The sequence below is a fragment of the Aquarana catesbeiana genome, linkage group LG09 (assembly GCF_042186555.1).
Source record: "Aquarana catesbeiana isolate 2022-GZ linkage group LG09, ASM4218655v1, whole genome shotgun sequence".
NCBI lineage: Eukaryota > Metazoa > Chordata > Amphibia > Anura > Ranidae > Aquarana > Aquarana catesbeiana.
In genome coordinates, this window is record NC_133332.1 from 58,626,742 (window position 1) to 58,641,183 (window position 14,442).

A 14,442-nucleotide genomic window follows, 5' to 3' on the forward strand; every position below is an offset into this window, starting at 1 on the left:
GAAATATTGTAACGTATAAAACCATCACTGTGTGAAACGACAGGTTGTTTTTCAAAAAAATAAATCAGTTTGGTTTCTAATTTGTGTAACTAATAATGTTTATTTTTCATGTGCAGATTCTATGATTGTCGGGCGGCAGTCATCAAAAAGATGAAGAAGCGTCTACGGGGAGAGCATATTAGGTGAAAGCCTGTTGAGTTCCGAGAGTGGGAGGCAAAGCTGAGAGATGGCCTTGGCCTTCTGGTAGAGGATGTCCCTGGAGTCAGCAGCAGGGGTCCACATCAAAGAGCTGGTGGTGAGTAAAATGAAATATATTGTTTTATATTGCAGTTATATGGTTGTTTCAAGCTCACTATTATTTTTTATGACTACGCATGTGAGACGTACGTTTTTCTTTACGTACATGTTTTCCAGATCGAGCAACATCATCTGTAGAGCGATCAGCTCCAAGTCCATCCCATCGACATTCTGGTGAGTACCTAACATAAAGACAAAGGATGTATAATGATAAATTTGAATTTAACATTTAAAGCAGGCATCACTAAATGGCGGACTGTGGGCCAGATGTTAACTGAGTCACTGAGCCATCTGGAAAGCCACAGTCCAGCCATTTAGGTGTCGGTTCTGTCTGCCTCCCTCTGCCGCTGTCACTATCGCAGAGCTGCTGAAAATAACTTCACAAGTTAAACAGCAGGTGATTAGTTGCTATGCAGCCCTAGCAACCAATCAACTGCTGGTTAACTTCAGCACCTCCTGCTCCCACCCATTATTCAGTGCTGCTGTGTCTCCGGCTCTGTGTGCCCAAATAAGGTAGGATGGGGCAGAGCTGCGTGGGGGATGTGAAAGTGTCAAAGGTGCAGAGGCTGTGTAATGTGAAGGGGCCCAGAGATGCAGGGGGCTGTGTAATGTGAAGGGGCCCAGAGATGCAGGGGACCGTGTAATGTGAAGGGGCCCAGAGATGCAGGGGGCTGTGTAATGTGAAGGGGCCCAGAGATGCAGGGGGCTGTGTAATGTGAAGGGGCCCAGAGGTGCAGGGTGCTGTGTAATGTGAAGGGGCCCAGAGGTGCAGGGTGCTGTGTAATGTGAAGGGGCCCAGAGATGCAGGGCACTGTGTAATGTGAAGGGGCCCAGAGATGCAGGGTGCTGTGTAATGTGAAGGGGCTCAGAGATGCAGGGGGCTGTGTAATGTGAAGGGGGACAGAGATGCAGGGGGCTGTGTAATGTGAAGGGGGACAGAGATGTAGGGGGCTGTGTAATGTGAAGGGGGACAGAGATGCAGGGGGCTGTGTAATGTGAAGGGGGACAGAGATGCAGGGGGCTGTGTAATGTGAAGGGGGCCAGAGGTGCAGAGGCTGTGATGTGAAGGAGGGTCAAGTTGCAGGGGGGTTAGGATGTGAAGGGGGAGGGCAGAGGACACAGGTGTGCTCAGGTGCTATGGAGGTGGGGGAGAAGATACCATTGTGAAGAGTGTTCAGATCAGAACACTACTGTGAAGGGTGTGAACTAAAACAAGCATGGGATTGTGTAATAAAAGAGAGGGGTATACTATAGTATAGTATATGTAAAAGGCTATTCACAAAAATGTTAATTGGTCATTTTGCCAAGAAATATATCATCTGTTTTAACACATCAGCAACTTCAGATTAGATTTTACAGTTCCATTGCAAATTAAATCGGTAGTAAACCACGGAAGAAAAAAAAAAAGAAACCTGCAAGACAATGGCATAATGTGCTAGTATGCATCGCATACTAGCACATTATGAAATACCTTAGAATGAGGCCCCAGCAGCCCAATCCGGCCAGCGCTACGGGGGCTGACACGTTGCCTCGCCGTCTCTTCCGGGCGTCGACGCTGTGTGTGGCTGGAGGCGCGATAAGGTCTCTCCCATGCATGTGTGTGGGAGTCCTGTTTCCAGCGAGGAGCTTTGATTTTTCTGAACCGTCCGCCGGCCCTTCAGGGTGCATGACCGCCACTGACATCAGCGGCTGCATCCGAGGTGGATATTTCCTAAACCGTACAGGTTTAGGGGATATTCATATTACCTACAGGTAAGCCTTATTATATGATTACCTGTAGGTAAAAAAATGACAAAGTAGGGTATGCAATCCACTTTAATCTACCTCAGTGCAATTTTTTACACTTTGATTATCAAATATGTTGTTGTCATCCAACATATACCAGGCAAAAATAATAAATAAAGCTGTTGACTTTATCTTGAACATTACCTTGACTCTTGTCTTTTCTTCCGTCTTTAACAGAAAGCCCGATCCGTATCCCGGACTCTCCAGTAGCATCAACTGGCAGGAAGCAGCGGACCATTATGCCTCAGGGTAAGTAGTGTATATAATCTGGAAAGAAACAGGACACACCATCATCATCATTCATCGACGTCCATAATATTATATACACACAGGCATTATCATCTAATACACATAAAAGGTCCATTTTCAAATCCATACACACATGACACCTCATACCTTCAGAACATGACTGTGAAGGGGAAACTGTGATGTGAAGGGGGACTGAGGAAACTGAAGTAAGCATGGGATTGTGTAATAAAAGAGGGGGGTATAGTATAGTATAGTATAGTATAGTATAGTATAGTATAGTATAGTATAGTATAGTATATGTAAAAGGCTATTCACAAAAATGTTAATTGTTAAATTTGCCAAGAAATATAACATCTGTTTTAACACATTAGCAACTTTAGATTAGATTTTACAGTTCCAGTGCAAATTAAAGCGCCATTAAACCACAGAAGAAAAAAAAAGAAACCTGCAAGACAATGGCATAATGTGCTAGTATGCATCGCTTAATAATAGCACATTATGAAATACCTTAGAATGAGGCCCCTGCAGCCCGACCCGGTCAGCGCTGAGGGGGCTGGCACGTTGCCTCGCCGTCTCTCCCGCGGCCACGGGCTCCGGCGCTTCTGAGTGGCCGGAGCCGCAACGAGGTCTCTCCCACGCGTGCGTGTGGGAGTCCTTTTACCGGTGAGGAGCTTTGATTTTTCTGCAGGGTCCGGCAGACCTTCAGAGCGCATGCACCGCTGCTGACCTCAGCGGCTGCATCTGAGGTGGATATCTCCTAAATGATATTCATTTTACCTACAGGTAAGCCTTATCACCTGTAGGTAAAAAATGACAAAGTGGGGTATACAATCCATTTTAATGCAATTTTTGTGAATAGAGAGTATTAGCTCGAAGCCTAAACAAAAAAAAACAGCGTAGTGCTAGCATGATTAGGAGCACCGGGAAGCCGGTCAAGTCGGCATTAAAACATGTTGTCAGACAACATGGGGCTGCAGGGGATTGGGCAGATGGCGTGGGGGAGGGACTGCAAAAAGCCAGGAGTGTGGGGGAGACAAGGTGAAACCAGACATTCTGGGAGTACACGAGGAGGAGAAGCATTCCTGCCTGCCCTCCCTCCCTCCATCGGCTTGGTTCGTTCTATGCTTACTCTTTTGTTGTATTGGTTGTTTTTTTTTATTTTACAGGGTACGTTCGGTTGGGTCTTTGGAGGCATTTTAAAATAACTTGCTGTGATCAGATGATTGGGACTCATCTAAGGTATGGGGTCCCCGGTGGAATGCCAGTTATGGTGGATTAACTGGTAGTTACAATGGTGTATCTGCAGAATGTGGTTCATCCCCGAGTCGGTGCAGAGCGGTAGGGAGGGACCATGGAAGTAGTTTACACAGATACAAGGGAAACATTTTTTGATACTTAGTGCCTCCAAGGATCGTCAACCAAACGTTTTATGTATTTGTTTGTTAGTATTGGTTTACATAATTGTTAATTTTAATAAAGGGGCCAAAAACAGACATTTTACTTCGATCTTTGTGTCAGTATATTTTTGGGCAATTACAGTTGGGCCAATAAGATGGGCATACAGTAATTTATGACACAAGGAGTCAGGATACATCTGGGGTACCTTTTTATTTATAATGCTTTGATGTTGTAGTACAACTTATAACAGGCAAAAATAAATAGCGCTGTTGACTTAACTTTATCTGGAACATTACCTTGACTCTTTTCTTCCGTCTTTAACAGAAAGCCCCAGCCGTATCTCTCCAGCGTCATCTGGCAGAAAACAGCGGCCCAATAGTCCTCAGGGTAAGTACACAAGCTGCCAATATAAAGAAACAGGACACACCATAATCATCTACACATTACACACAGTCATTATTATCCCCTTCCCGCCGAGCGTACGCAGATGTGCAGCCTCGGCTTTCAGGGGTTATACCGGGAAGATGCCCGCAGCTGCAGGCATCATCCCATTACTGTTTTGTAGAGCGGGCGATTGGCTATCCAAGTATAACAACTGATACGCTAAAAGCCACTCGGCTTTTATACCGGAGGAGCGAGAGGGGACTCCCCCCCCCCTCCCGCCACCTCCCGCCGCTCTTACCGGGCCTCCCGATCCACCGGGAGGACTGATCACCAATCCGCCACCTCGGCTGCTGCTGACAGTCTGGAATGAAGCCGTGAGCGGCTTCGTTACAGCCTTCTAATTGTAAGCGCAGAAGCGACGTCATGACGTCACTTCCCGTTTTCTCAGTTGCCAATGGCGCCTGTTTTAAAAACATATACAATATTCAGAATCACCGAAAATGGCGATCTGAATACTGTGAAGTGTAAAGGAGGGATCGGGGGTCTTTTAGACCCCCGATCCCTCCATAAAGAGTACCTGTCACCACCTATTACTGTCACAAGGGATGTTTACATTCCTTGTGACAGCAATAAAAGTCATCCAATTTTTTTTTTTTTTTAAAACACAATTTCTAAATAGAAAAATAAATAAAATAAATAAAAAAAAAAAAAAAATTTTAAAGCACCCCCGTTCCCGCGAGCTTGCGTACCAAAAAACGCATATGGAAGTTGCGCCTGCATATGTAAACGGTGTTCAAATCACGCATGTGAGTGTCGCCGCGATCGTCAGAGCGAGAGAACTAATTCTAGCACTAGACCTCCTCTGTAACTTTAACCTGGTAACTGTAAAAAAAATTTAAAGCATCGCCTATGGAGATTTTTAGGTACCGTAGTTTGTCGCCATTCCACGAGTGCGTGCAATTTTTAAAGCGTGGCATGTTTGGTATTTATAAACACCAAATGTCAAAAAAGGCTTAGTCATGAAAGGGTTAAAATGTAAAAGATATTACCATCCATTTTCAAACTCATACGCACAACTCATACTTCAATCACTTCTCCATGAAATCATACAGTGAAGTGTTGTGTTTTAAAGTAGTAAACAATGAAGTGGATTTACACAAAATTACAGTGCAAAATCTGGTGCAGCTCTGCAGAGAAATCAATCAGCTTCCAGATTTTTTTGGGAAAGCTTTAATTAAACAAGCTAAAGTTAGAAGCTGATTGGTTTCTGCATAGCTTCACCAGAGTTAGCACTGTGTCCAGTGTTAGTAAATCAACCCTAATGTTTTTATGTGTAACCTAAAATTGTTTATGAATGCTATCGTCAAAATTTGCTATCTCATCTATTTTAGATCAACAAGACCAGCCTGAGGGGAGAGCGCAGTGCAGCCCGCACTCGCCTGTCCTTATTTTGGACGGTATAGAGCAGCAGAATGAGCCAGAATTGACACCTGCAATGTGACAGACTCCTGGCTTCTCCCCATGGCCAGAGGAGGTCGTCAGGGGCCAAGGTTCAGGCATGCTGCTACTATGTATTGCTGCCCCCAGTGTGCATGTACTGCAGTCGCCACCTCCTGTCCGGGTGCCAACTGCTGTACCGCCTGGCTTAACTGCCCAAATTGAGAGGCTCCTTAGAGAAGTGAGGAGATTGTCAAATGAAAATAGAAGGCAGTCACGGGACATGAGAAGGCTTACCCGGACCATACACCTCATAGTCAGACAGCAAACTGACCATTTTGAATTAATGTTGAGCCGGGTAAACCAACAGCACAACCAGGCAATGGAGCATTTGAGACTCTCATTAATGGAAGCAATTTCCAGACACAATGCTCCATTGCCTGGAAGCTCGTCTGTTAGTACTCAAAGCAGCAGAGAACCCTCTCCTTCGGAAAACTGGGGGTTAGTTCTTCCTCTGCGCCAGGACCCAAGGAAGCTCAGTTCACCTTTTTGTTTATAGTGTTTTTTATATATATATATGCAAATAATTTTCGCCTAATAAAAGCATACCTTAGTGCTTATATATTGATTATTATGTGATATTTTACACTTTATTACATATCTGGTTGCTTATTGCTTAATAATAACACACATGCTATTACACATGGTAATCATCAACTTAGACAGTTAAAAGAACATCCTTGCCAGTTGTCACCAACAACTTCATTTAGATTTAGCTAAGTATTATACTGGCTCGCTGACCTTACTATTCTCTTTTTATTTCCACATCATTATATGTTGTTGTTCAAAATTGCAGTAACAGAAATGAAAATTGTATTAGTCATGATGACTAATACTATTTCCATTTCTGTTACTGAAACTTTGGACCAGAACATATAATGATCTGGAAAAGTGTATAAGTGTTCAGTATACAGCTGTCTTGATTTTATGTTTGAAATGAACATGCATCACTTGAGATTCCCTCTATGTAGGGATGCACTGATACCGGTATTGGATACGAGTAATTTTTTTATCTGTACTCGTCAATACCAAATGCCTGCCAATCAAGAATCTTGGAGGCCTGGCTTCCTGATAAGCTGTGAAGCTGGCGTCACGCTCTCTAACAGTACCTGGATGCACGTGAATGGTCTTTGGTATTGAAGACGAGTACAGAGATATAATTACTAGTATCCAATACCACTATCGTGCATCCCTACATACAAGTTTGCTGTTATTCATTCATCCTAAAAGATGTGTATGGTTAATGCATACCTGTGAAGTCTTCAACTTGTATGTGTCTGTCATGATGAAGCCTCATCCACTCATTCCAGTGGTACTTTCACGAAATTAGCAAATAAAACAAGAGTTACATAAATGAATGGAAATCAATGATGGATGGGGGAGTATGTGGGCAGTTGAGCAGGTACTCACCTATTTCTGACTCACAGCAACGCATGTGATGATGACTTTCCAGAGTGCCAACTTACAAGTGCCATGTTGGCAACAATGTGGCCTGGAGATTACATGAATATCTTGGTGAACTGGATATATTAGCAGCAAAAAACTTTTTGCCACGATGTAGGTGCCATCAGAGGGTTGAATGAAAAAACATTTTGGTGGTGGGGGTATAGGAGACTTGTAGTACCATTGTAGGCCTTAATTTTCCTGTGTCTGTATGTATATTAGCATAGCAGCAGACTCCGTATCACCACTATTTCCACCACTAGTACTACAAGTATAGGAGTAAGCTAGCAAGCAGCCAGGTTGGCAAGCTGCATAACAAAACAACCAAAACTACAACATATTTAACTTAATAAATACAAATCCAGCAGCTTCAGCCAGTTTTGACACCTGTCCAGGTAGTGAAACCCCGACAGAAGGCAATCCTCCAAGGTGCTGTTTGCACTCATAAGTGGTCTGTGCTTTCCTGATATATTGCATGACCATGTGCGCAGTTACACTGCCAAACGGTTTGCCTTTCCCCTTCATGGTGCTGCTTATACCAAACTTAAAGGGAATGCGTTTGTGTTCCAGTGTCCTAGATATTCGAGATTTGAGAAGAAGGCAGGGGGAGTGGAAATAGCAGGAGTTAGGACTATTGCAACAGGTAAGTTTCACAAACTGAATGTTTTAAAGTTTTTTAATTTATATGTACAAATGATACAGCTGTCCCATTTATTTTTTATGCTACTAAATGACACAGTTGTCTCAAAAGGACAACTATTTAAGTTATAATACCAGATCAGTAGCTAAAACAATGGACAGGAAAATAGCAGGGCAGGAGGTATGAGGTGGGACTTAGTAGGGGATCATTCCATGCCAAATCATCACAAACCAAATGGAACTTTGTTTTCAACCTGACCATCTCAGTTGTTCATTAAATTTGATAGGATGGTATAGGGTCAGACATAGAGTAACTAACTACCATATTTAAGCCCTCACGGAAATGGTCAGGATGGGATATCTGATGATTTCTGGCATGGAATGAGGACCTTAGGGGAGACGTGGGACTCGGTCAGGTGGAGAATTTGAAATCATATTAACATGGATGAGTGGATGAGTATTATTTTTTTATTCAGCATCAAACTCAAGAGCAGGGTAACTAAGCTTTGGCAGGTTGACTTTTAAAAAAGCCATTTATTTGCTCTAAGAGCTGGGGGAGCAATTGTGAGCGCTGAGGGCATAAAATATTTCCTGTTACAGAAAACACCCGCTCACTCTGGACCGTGGTTGAGGGACAGGAAAGAAGCTCCTGGGCTACCGAGGACAAAACAGGCCACACACCCTTCTTCTCATCCCAAAAACTTAAGGGATCTGTACTGGAGGGCAAAGGAGGTTCCGCTTCACCAGCAGTTTTTTCTTTTCTAGGGGCTGTTTAGTGGGTCCCACAAAACTGTCAAGTGCCTCAGCCCAAAAGGCTGATGCTCTGGAGGAGTGAGCTCTGGCAGCAGTGCTGCTAGTATCAGCTAACAGAGTATCATCAGACATCTCCAGCTCATCTTCTTCTCCCTCCTCTAACTGTATTCCCATTTTCCTTTCCCTCTCATGTACCCTCTCTATCAATATATATCCCTCCAGGTGGTGAGAGTATTTTTCCTGAGTGCTATCTTGCCTTTTATTCTGGGGTCACAAATTGTGGCTAACATGAACTCGGGGCAAGAGTCGATGAGCTCTTTTATGTGCCAACTGAGTTGCTCCTTCAGTCTCCTCAGAAGGGCATCAACTTCAGCAAGTATATTGCCACCAGGCCATCATTCCCTATTGGAAAGGAAGGAATCAATTTTATTTGAAAGGGGTGCAAAGAGGGGAACCACTTCTGCCAGGCTAGCACTCTCTTTGCTTAAATTGTCAGTGACATCCTCAAAAGGCCTGAGCACTGTGACAACTTGGTCAATCATGACCCAGTGTCCCTGCCTAGTGGTCTGGCAATACCAATAAAATGTTCACATGGCATTGCATGAATTGCCCTCTGTTGCTGAAGTATACGTTCTAGCATACGTTAGGTGGAGTTCCACCTCGTTCCAACATCCTGTTTGAGGCAGTGTTCCATGAGGCCTGCCTTTCTCTGTTTCTGCCTGAGAAGGTGGCTATCCTTCACACTACGGTGGAAGTGACCAGCAATTTTGCGGCACGACTCTAAAAGTGCTGCTAACCTTCCACTGTTAGTATTATCATCAAGAGCACACCTAACGACTAGATGGAGGATGTGTGCACAGCAGCGCACACCAACAAACCCTTCCATCACGGATAGCCTTTGTCATGTTAGCTCCATCATCACTGACAACAAATCCCATTTTGACATTCGTGCCTGCCTGTTCCCCTAGCCACTTCCCTATCATTTTCTGAAGTGCATTTAGTATATTCTGTGATGTGTGCTGCTGACTCATCACCTCAGCATGGAGGAGGAAGGAGTGCAATACTGTCTTGTGAACTGTGGCAGCGGCCACAGCACTTGAGGTTTTTCTTGACCTTGTAGTTGTTTGTGGTGGTGGTTGTATATCTTGCAACACATTGGGCTGCCACCAATGGGCAATCAAGGACAGGAAGGCATGCTGGCCACTTGTAGCACTCCATAAATCAGTTGTAAAGTGAACTGATTGGCCAGTAGCCTTCCCCAGCAAATCCTTCAAAACCCCAACACATGACCGGTACAGTGAGGGCACTATCATTCTACTGAATGTGGTGCGTGAAGAGACCTGGTATTGTGGTGCCACAGCCTGCATCAGCTGCTTGAAAGGCTCCTCTTCCACAAAACTGAAAGAAGCCCCTCCAACAGCTAAAAGTTGTCAGATGAGGCGCGTAAGTTTACGGGATTGCTGTTTTGACATACCCCGGGAATGTACCCCTCCAAAATGTTCAATAGTGGGCTGTATGGATTTCTTTACCATTTTAGTATGATGACCTGCAGCTGCAGAAGTAGCTGTGACTTTGACACTGCTGCTGGTAATGGTGGTGGTAGATGGGGGAGCCACACCTATTTCTTCCCTCAGCACCACTGGCCTGTGGTGGGTAAGCATGTGTTGCTTCATCCCAGCGTTCGTGAGATGACCCAACAGTCTCCCACGGCTGACTTCTCTGCTGCATAGTTTACATGCAGCTGTGCGGCCATCACCAACTGTCATGAAATGCTGCCAAATTTTAGAATGACGGGTGCTGCCACTGTGTGGTGAAGATTTTTTTGAGAGCATTTCCTCTTCAGCTGCAGATGCTAGAGCAAGTTGCTTAATTTGGGTTGTAGCCTGGCCTGTGCACTCTGCTATGCTGCTGTGTTTTTGTGATAAAACGGGAGGTGGCCTCATGTCAGGGATAGTGAAGGAGGTTACTTGACCAACAGTTTTGCTGGCAGCTCTAATGTTAATGGGAGACTCAACCGTAACAGGAGAGGCAGGTGCCACCGGTGCTGTTCTTTCAGGGGAATGCAACAGTGGGGAATCACATTTAATATGGGAAGGAGAATATTCTATCTCATCAATATTTGGTTCCTGATCGAGATTAAAAGGTAGGGTATAATCTGAATCTTCCATGTTTACGAAGGAGGATTTATCACCATCAGATGTTGGGGGGTCCTGCTGAATTCCCATTTCTCTCAGATAGCTAATGGGAAATGTGACTAAAAAATCTCCCTCATTACTTCTATGACCTGCAGATGTAATTTTTTCAGTGGTGATGGTGGTGTCAATGTGAGTGGTGGTGGTGGAACTATGAGCACGCAAAATGTCTTGCTCATATTCTATTATTTCACGTTTAGGCTGCTTAAATGGATGTTCAGAATCAAAAGCCTGTGTTGGTGGTACTATCAGGCCTTTCCTGTAAAAAAGACTTGGTGTCACCACATTTCTCAAAGTGCCCATAGCGGAGGTGGTGGTGACACAACTGGCACTAGTAGTAATTGTGCAGGTTGTTTTTTGGGGAAGATCCTGAAAAAGGTGACGACATGCAATAGATGCTGACTGCTTCCTGGTCTCAGAGCAGGACCTCTTAGCCCTGCTAGTAGGGGATTTTGAACCTACAGTTTCCCTCTCTGACCTTTTCTGTTTGGAGGGTGGCCTTAGCACAGCACTACTGACAGTCAAAGTATCAGAGTTTGGCCTTTTGCAGTTGCTAGCTCTGCCTGAAAGCTGTGGCCGAGGCACTGAAACAGGACAGGCAAGCCGAATTGCACAAGCCTAAAGAATACCGACTTTTATGCACACCTTGTAGCCAAGCTTCTGATCATGGAAGTCAAGCCAATCGTACTTCTCGCAAAAATTGTTTTTTTTGTTCCAAAGTCCAGCAACTTGGCCAGGCAGTTTCAGGACTTTCAAGATAATCTGGATCAGTGCAAGAAGGAGTGTGTCTGAAGTAGAAGGCAGAACTTCATCAGAAGACACAGAATCCAATTCAATTGGAAAGAAACACATGAAAATGCAGACTGTAAAACAGTTTGACTGTTCTGCGTTCCCTGTCCCGGTTCACTTATTGGTAATTTTTTATTGCCGTGGGCAAAAAAGCTAGTTATCTTTTTCATGGTAAAAATGATTAAAAAATTGACTTCTTTCTAAAGGAGTCTAGTGGATGAATGGATGGAATGATGGTTGAAGATGATCTGAAAGTATAAATGAAAACTAACTAACAATGAAGGAAATGGCTTTGTATATTGTAAAGCACTAAGTTGTCAGGTCATATGAATAAACTAAAAAAGGTTATGTTCAGCAATAATAAAAAAAAAAAATAATGCATTTACAAAGTTATTTTAATCAGGTTTTCAAATTAATTATAATAAACTTGATCGCTTAACCCGTATAATTGCAGAAAATTCAAACTAAAAAGATTGCGATATTCTAACAATGTCAAGCTTAGCTTTTAGATCCTGTATCTACATTTAACAATCCCCTATGTGTAAACATGCACCTCAGACCAGCCCCAATGCATGCTGGAATGTTATTGTGTTGTGCACTGCTGCATCATGCTGAAAAAGGAGTTGAGGGCTCATGCACACCATTGCTTTGAACCATACAGAGAAAAAAAAAGAAAAAAGGGGACTTGGGTGCCCACAAGGCACAGGTACAGCTAACTGCCAACACCCTGTAGAAATCAATGCAAGACGAAAATACACGTGTGTCAACATTTGTATACAGCCACTGGCAGCTATATGTACACAAAGCCTGCGACTCACATGGACCAAAACATGCACCCCCATATATTGAGCAAAGAGACATTCCCAAATGTGCAGCAAAGAGACATTCCCAAATGTGCAGCAGAGAGGCATTCCCAGTGCATTAGCGACAGCCACAGTCCAGCAAAGAAACCACCCAGCAAAGACATTGCCCAGCAAAGAGACCGTCCAGCCCAGCAAAGCGACCACCCAGCTTAGTCCGGCAAAGAGACCGCCCGGCAAAGAGACCGCCCAGCAAAGAGACCACCAGCAAAGAGATTTCCAGCAAAGAGACCGTCCAGCCCAGCAAAGAGACCACCCAGCTTAGTTCAGGAAAGAGACCACCCAGCAAAGAGACCGCCAGCAAAAAGACCGCCCAGCTTAGTCCAGCAAAGAGAGCACCAGCCCAGCAAAGACCGCCAGCAAAAAGACCGCCCAGCTTAATCCAGCAAAGAGACTGCCAGCCCAGCAAAAAGACCGCCCAGCTTAGTCCAGCAAAGAGACCACCAGCAAAAAGACCGCCCAGCTTAGTCCCGCAAAGAGACCACCAGCAAAAAGACCGCCCAGCTTAGCCCAGCAAAGAGACCGCCCAGCAAAGAGACTGCCCAGATTAATCCAGCAAAAAGACCACCAGCAAAGAGACTGCCCAGTAAAGAGACTGCCCAGCAAAAACACCACCCAACTTAGTCCAGCAAAGAGACCACCCAGCAAAAAGACCGCCCAGCTTAGTCCCGCAAAGAGACTGTCCAGCCCAACAAAGAGACCGCCTAGCTTAGTCCAGCAAAGAGACCACAAGTAAAAAGACCAACCAGCTTAGTCCAGCAAAGAGACCGCCCAGCCCAACAAAGAGACTGCCCAGCTTAGTCCAGCAAAGAGACCACCAGCAAAAAGACCGCCCAGATTAGTCCAGCAAAAAGACCACCAGCAAAGAGACTGACCAGTAAAGAGACTGCTCAGCAAAAATACCACCAGTAAAGACACTGCCCAGCAAAGAGACTGCCCAGCAAAAATACCACCACCAGTAAAGAGACTACCCAGCAAAGAGTGCCACTGCCCAGCAAAGAGACCACCCAAAACAGTCGGGAGACCACCCAGCTCACAGACCACCCAGCCAAGTGCACCAAAGCACAACCCCATTCAGCAGCATTTTTTTACACACAGACCAGATTATATGACATGGGGCTAGGGAGGAGGAGGAAGACCTCCTGGCAGGCTACCTTCCACTTTCCACGATCTGATACCGTCTGAGTCCCACACACGGTGCCAAACCAATCTCCCACACAGCACTGAGGGGCGTGGCAGAATCACGGAGTACAGATCACTCCTCCTTCCGCTCTCACAAGCTCCATTCGATCCCTTGGGGCAGTGAGCAGCAGACGACATAGGAGGTGGAGGAGGAGCCGGGACTATACAGATACGGGGTGTGCTCTGGTGGAGGTGTCCCCGTGTTTGATCCCTCCATGGGTGGCAATGCGCAGGCTATACAATTAGGAGGAGAGAAGAGAATGCCTGGAATAGGTGGTGGAATGGCATTCCGGTGCGTTCCACCAGAAAAAAAGCCCTGCACAGAACTGAGTGATCTTCTTCTTGAGCTTGAAACCACAAAGAAAGCCCAACATCTACCAGGTCTTATTTTCCTGGACACTGCACGTGGTGTGAAGTAATATCAAACTTGCCTAATAATATCCAAGAAAAACTGCAACAATTGGTTTAAGGAGGAACATCAAGTCTCCTTTTCACTTTTGTCTTTTTTTCTCAAAGTTCATCAAAGAGTTATCCAGAGCTAAGAATGATCCAACCTTCTCAATTTTTGACTTGAACATTCCTCCAACTACAAGAAGCTAAAACCTTACCACAAAATAGAGAGACCCTATAAATGTCTGCAATAGAAAGATACATGCACAAATGAAAGGAGTGTAAGACCAAATGACAAAAAAGACCACATTTATTGGTTTAGCCACTTGCTTACTGGGCACTTAAACCCCCTTCCTGCCCAGACCAATTTTCAGCTTTCAGCGCTGTCGCACTTTGAATGACAATTGCGCGGTCATTAAACACTGTACCCAAATGAAATTTTTATCATTTTTTTCCCAAAAATAGAACCTTCTTTTGGTGGTATTTAATCACAACTGGGATTTTTATTTTTTGCTAAACAGACAAAAAAAATGGAAAATTTTGAAAAAAAAAAAATCATGTTTCATAGTTTGTTATAAAATTTT

The 14,442-nt window shown here is 44.5% G+C and overlaps 1 long non-coding RNA gene across 1 annotated transcript in view; it reads right to left on the reverse strand.

Annotated features, from left to right (window-relative positions):
- Positions 1 to 69: 69 nt before the first annotated feature.
- LOC141107688 (uncharacterized) overlaps positions 70 to 14,442 on the reverse strand; it is a 44,012-nt gene continuing 29,639 nt past the window's right edge. The window contains exons 2-5 of the long non-coding RNA XR_012235952.1: positions 4,026 to 4,129; positions 2,227 to 2,349; positions 388 to 479; positions 70 to 289 (exon numbers count right to left, since the gene is read on the reverse strand). This is a non-coding gene — a long non-coding RNA (uncharacterized lncRNA). The remainder of the gene's footprint in view (positions 290 to 387; positions 480 to 2,226; positions 2,350 to 4,025; positions 4,130 to 14,442) is intronic.